The sequence below is a fragment of the Elephantulus edwardii genome, unplaced genomic scaffold (genome assembly GCF_000299155.1).
Source record: "Elephantulus edwardii isolate Elephantulus edwardi_28Jun2011 unplaced genomic scaffold, EleEdw1.0 scaffold00013, whole genome shotgun sequence".
Taxonomy (NCBI): Eukaryota; Metazoa; Chordata; class Mammalia; order Macroscelidea; family Macroscelididae; genus Elephantulus; species Elephantulus edwardii.
The window spans coordinates 31521448-31527447 of NW_006399763.1; positions in this window are offsets into that span (position 1 = coordinate 31521448).

The following is a 6000-nucleotide window of genomic DNA, read 5'->3' on the forward strand; positions in this document are numbered from 1 at the left end:
TATCTAGGGACCACAGGACTGATAAACTGGTTCACTGACTCTTTATCACAACTCTACTAGACAAGCACTATTAATAGTCTCACAGAATATAAGAAACATAGCCTTAGCAGCCTCCCCAAGTTCAAAGACTAGTAAGTGGCTGGGCTCAAGAATAGAATATATAGATCCAGCTGACTTGGAACCATATTTCTTAACTTCTGTCTATAACACCATACAGAATGCTCTAGTGGCAAAGTCCATAAGGAGTTGTACTGCTAACTCAAAGGCCACACTTCTCTGGTGGTTCAAGTTCACCAATGGCCTCTCCTAACAACATGCCCAAAGGATATAAGACAAAGCTACAACATTTTTGTCCCCAAGGAATATTCTGGCTGCACATACTCCAAGACCTATGTATTTTTTTTGGGGGGGGATGGTATCTTAATTCATGTTAAATTTTTTTTAAAACAAACAAACAAACAAAAAAAACCCCCAAGTACTTAATCGATTAAGGCCTCACATTATTATACAATGGATTTAGGCTATGAGATGTGCTCTTGGTTAAGCTCTTTGCTTAAGAACTTAAGCCTGGACACAGAAGTTGCTTTTAGTAAAAGGCACATTGCCAAGTTCTATGAGGCCTCAAAAAATTATCAAGCTGACTTATAAGATAAAGTTTTGCCAGCTAGATGTCCCTGGCAATGCACAGCTCCTGAACAACAGACACACCAGGAAACCTGAAAATGCACTGTTCATGGAAATTTAATTTATTTAATGGATACAACCAACTTATTTAGAATAGCAGAGTTAATAAAATGTGTTTCCAGGCAGCAGCTCCCTGTTATATTTCATTACAGAGCAAACAGTTACAATTACCAGATAAATCCCAAGGGAGGAAGGGGGAGGGAAAGTCAGTATGCTCTTCCAAAGCCCTGACACAACCTTAACTGTAACAGTACAAGTGTATGGTTTCTATTCACAGTTACAGACTCTCAAAGACATCCACTACTCCACATCTACGTTTCTGAATGGAAAGAAGGGGGGGGGGATCTCTTCTTAAATTGAGTTGCCCTTTGTCACTGTCACAGATATGTTTTCCCTGTTTTGACAGGTAGTTGTAATTCTATTAGCAGCCCATCGACTTCCCTGTGAAATCGATCAGTGTTGGGCTGGCTGGGTCTTCTTAAACTGTCTGATTTATTGTGTCTGCATGTTTTTAGAAAGAGAAAAGAGTGTGAGCGCTTACAAGTGAGCTAAAGAGTCAAGGGATGGGAGAGGATGGAAGGAGGAAAATACTCTGGTCTGTCACCATGGAGTATACAGTATCCAAACAATGCTTGAAAATGAGTCCTTTTTAGCCTCACCATTGGCTGTCTTTGTGGCAGATGAGCTGTGACCTTTTCTCTGCCGCCATGCTGACACGCCTGCTGATGTTGGCAGGTATAAATGACTGTCAGTTTCCCTTATTAATTCACCTTGCTGCATCAGGTATAAGCTAGAAGAACTTGCTCAGCCAAATATCTTCAACATCAATCTATCCTGTTTGCCTAATTTTGCTCCTGCATGTCACACTAACATTCACCAGTATATGGGCAACTGCCATGAGGTGCCTCTGTCTTTGCCTGCAATTTTCCCATTGAAAGGAGAGCACCCAAGCCAATTTGCAGGAGACCATAGTTTGCCAGAGGTCAGAGACAGAAAGCATCACCTCATTTTATTTTAAAAGAGTACATCAGTAAAACAGTGAAATGAAAGGAAATTCCAATAAACACTAAAGTTTTGAAGATTTATAATAGAATCAGGCCATGCTAAACTAAAATAGTAAACATAAGTAGATATTCCAAGCCCTGAATCATTGCAGTTACCATACTTTTCAAACGGAAAATATTTCTAAATGTTATTGTGTTGTTTTTACGTACCATCAAGCCAAATATAACTCAAAACAATCCTATGACAAACAGCTCTGACTCTTGCCCTAACCCTCACAGTCTCTGTTATGTGCAGGGCCATTATGGTAATCAGTATGCCAACGCATCCCATTAAGGCTCTTCCTCGGTTTTGCTGACTCTCTACCTTTCTTGCCAGGATGTCTCTCTCCAAGGACTGGTTTCTCCTGAAAACATGCCCAAAATGAGTGAGATGAAGTTTCACTATCCTTACCTCTACGGAGCACTCTGGTTGCACTTCCTTCAGGACAGTTCACTCCTTGGGCATCCCATGGGCTATGCCATACTCTCTGCCAACCCTGTAGTTCAAAGACATTGATTCTTATTCATTCTTCCTTATTCATTGTTCAACTTTAAGAAGCAATTAAAAAGACAATGGCTTAGATACAGAACCCCTCTTTATTTAATCTGACATCTTTGCTCTTCAGAACTTTGGAGACATCCTTAACAGCAGATGTCCCCAATGCAATGGGTCTTTTGATTTCTTGATGGCTGCTACAATAGGTATTGATTGTAGGCCCAAGTAAAAGGAAACACTTGGCCACTTCAATCTTTTCTCCATCTATCATGATGTTGTCTATTGGTCTGGTAATGAAGATTTTTGTTTTCTTTGTGTTGAGATGTAACCCATATTGATGGTTTTAATCTTTGATTTTCTGGAGCAATACATCCAGTCTTCTTTACTTCCTATAAGCAAGGGTCTACCCTCTGTACAACACAGGTTGTTGATTAGTCTTCCTTCAGTATAACCCTGACACATACCTTTCCAGGCAGTGTTCTCGTTCTCTGTTCATACAATTGTTTTTTGGTCTATATATCAGTTTCTCATGAGCATAATTAAGTGTTCTGAGATTTCCATTTTTCTCAAATTCTCCATACTAGTTATGATCCATATAAAATACATCTTTGTATACTTAATGAAACACAAGTAAAGACCTATCTGGTATTCCCTACTTATAAGCAATGATATCCTTGTGCCAACAATTTTCAAATGTCCTACCATGAGCTGTTCAGCTGTGTACCCTCAGAGGTAGTAGACAGCAGCTTCCCAAAGACTTCCAATGAGACCCCACTGTGAACACTTTAGGAGCCAGATGGATTTGGTCTCTTGGATCAGGCAATCTCGATTTTCCAGCAAGCTCTCGTCCGTTTTGATCAGTACCACAGACACACTTGTTATTAATTCTTGCTATGATTTTCCAACTACCCCACGTGGTTTTACTTCCCCCAGTCTTCGCACACATGCATCAGACCTAATCTACATAAGCAATTCCCCAGTCACTTAATCCTCATAGTTGTCCTGCATCCAGATGGAACTCTGACAGACACAGTTCCCTATCCAGAGCCAAGCCAACAGCCAGATTCTGCACTTTCACGGCTGTACCTGTGGGCAGAATTTACTCTACAGCTACCAAAGGTTATAACTTCTTCAACCAAATTCAAACTTTCATTCTCTGAGATTCCAATTTGTATTATACATATAAGATATAATTTATAATTTGCTTTTTAATAATCTAGTCTATAATTTTTAAACCTGAGACTGATTTTTCAATATGTGGTCTCCACGAATTAACTAAATTAATAAATCTATGACTCAGACTTTCAAAAACAAGTTACTAATTAAAGATAATAAAAAACTATCTTGAAATGCCTAGCTAGACAGACTATGCTTTATATATTCTTATTGTTGTTGGGTTGTTATGTGCAAAGTCGACTCCGACTCATAAGGATCCTGTGTACAGCAGCTCTGAAACCTGCTCTAATCTGAGTCAATTTCATTGTGTTTGACACACCCCCATTACCTCTGTCACTGAGTCACTCTATCTCATCCAGGGTCATCTTCTCTTGCACTGTCCCTCTACCTTTCCAAGCATGATGTTCCCTGCCAAATAAAGGTACTAGGTCATAAATATTTATTTTTTTTTAATCTAAATCATTAATAGCCCTAAGTCAGAAGTTTAAAAGTTCTAAATGCCAGGCCACAAAGTACTCAGAACAAATGTAGACCCAGAGTATGTCCAGCCCAAGGTGTGATATACTTTGTCTAACATGAGCTCCAATGGTGAATTCCACAGGGAGCTGCACTGCTAACCCAAAGGCCACACCTGCCTTGCTGTTTGAACCCACTGAAGGCGCCATAAAATTGGTTTAGATTGTTTATTTAATTTACTTATGTGGTACACATGGACGAGCTAGCCAACAGATCTGTTCACATCCATTATAAACACCTCCAGGTGTTTATAATAACAAGGTTGACACTTATACTGATTGTAATTAAACATATCATTTAGAGTTGTTCAAGTTCAATTCCACGGAAATCATGTCTTGTGTCTCAAGTTTCATATAAATAATACTGACAGAAAATTGATTTGAGCACATACTTCATACGCTTTTGACTCAAGTTTGAGTCATATCTAATACCTGAAAGAGAAAGCAGAGATGCCATCCATTTACAACTTCTGATGATGTGCACAGAGACTGATTTCAAATTATTCTTTTTAAAGATCAGATGTTCTTGTTATGAATAAACAAGGGACTCAAGAAAAGGAGATTGATGTGATAGGGACCAAATAGGATAATATACACAAAGAAAAGTAGAAATGAGGCACTGTTGGTAGGACATATGTAATGGAGTTACAAACGGGTAATAAAGAAAGTCTAGAGTATAAGCAGGAAGCCGTGTGGTGTAACTAGCTTGCAAACAAAGTTTGGCAAATTGAACCCACCCCATGGCTCAGTAGAAGTAAGGCCAGATGAACTGCTCCCATCAAGATTACAGGCAAGAAAACCCTTTATAGCACTGCTGCTTTGTAACACATGGAGTCTTCATGGGTCTAAATTCACCTGATGGCAATGGGTTTCATTTTGGTTTGGAAATGAAGCAAAGAGCGTTGTGTGTGTGTGTGTGTGTGTGCGCGCGCACGCACACACAAGATGATTATAAAGCATGAGTAAGAAAGGAATTGAGAAATAAGCATTTAATGGTATAACACACTACTCCATGCACAGTGGAAGAAAATTTCCAGTCTTGCACAATCCCATAATAGCTTGTAGATCAGACGATTTAATCCATATAGTTTTTAATGAATAATTTTCAGAAATAGGTCACTAAGACTTTCCCTTTGCTACATTTTAGTCTGATTGTTCTGGTATTCATGTTCACACTCATAACAAGTAAACTCTTGTTTTTATAACTTGTCCTGCTAACGAATAGAGCAGTACATCAACAGAGAACTGCCAATGTGCAGGGTGGGTTTAGAAGAGGCTGTGGTACTAGGGATATTATAGTTAATGTAGATGGATCTTTGCTGAAAGCAGAGAGTACCAGAGAAATGTCTATCTGTGCTTCATTGACTATGCAAAGGCTTTTGGCTGTGTGGATCACAACAAACTGTGGCTGACTATGAGAAGAATGAGAATCCCAGAACATTTGATTGTGCTAATGCAAAACCTATACTTGGACCAAGAGGCAGTTATCAGAACAGAGCAACGAGACACTGCATGGTTCAAAATCAGAAAGGGTGTGTGCCAGGAATGTATTCTGTCCCCATACCTTTTCAATCTATGTGCAGAACAGATTATCCAGGAGGCTGGGCTATATGAGGCATCAGGATTGGAGGAAGATTCATCAACAACCTGCGTTATGCAGATGACATAACTCTGTTCGCTGAAACTGAGGAGGACTTGAAGGACTTGCTGCAGAAAGTCGAGGACTGCAGCCTTCTATATGGATTGAAGCTCAACATCAAGAAAACAAAGATTCTCACCACTGGGCCGATTGGTAGCATTATGAAAGATGATAAAGAGATTGACATTGAAAACAGCTTTAGTTTGCTTGGCTCTACAATCAACACTCTTGGTACCAGCAGCCAGGAAATCAGGAGACAAATTATATTGGGAAAGTCATCTGTCTCTCCAGAGTACTGAAGAGCAACAACGTCAGTCTGAAGACTAATGTGTGCCTGATCTAGTCCATAGTTTTCACAATTGCTTGCGGAAGTGTCATTAAAATCTCAGTTGTTGTTATTGTTGTTATGTGCCGTCGAGTCACCTGCAACTCATAGTGACCCTATGT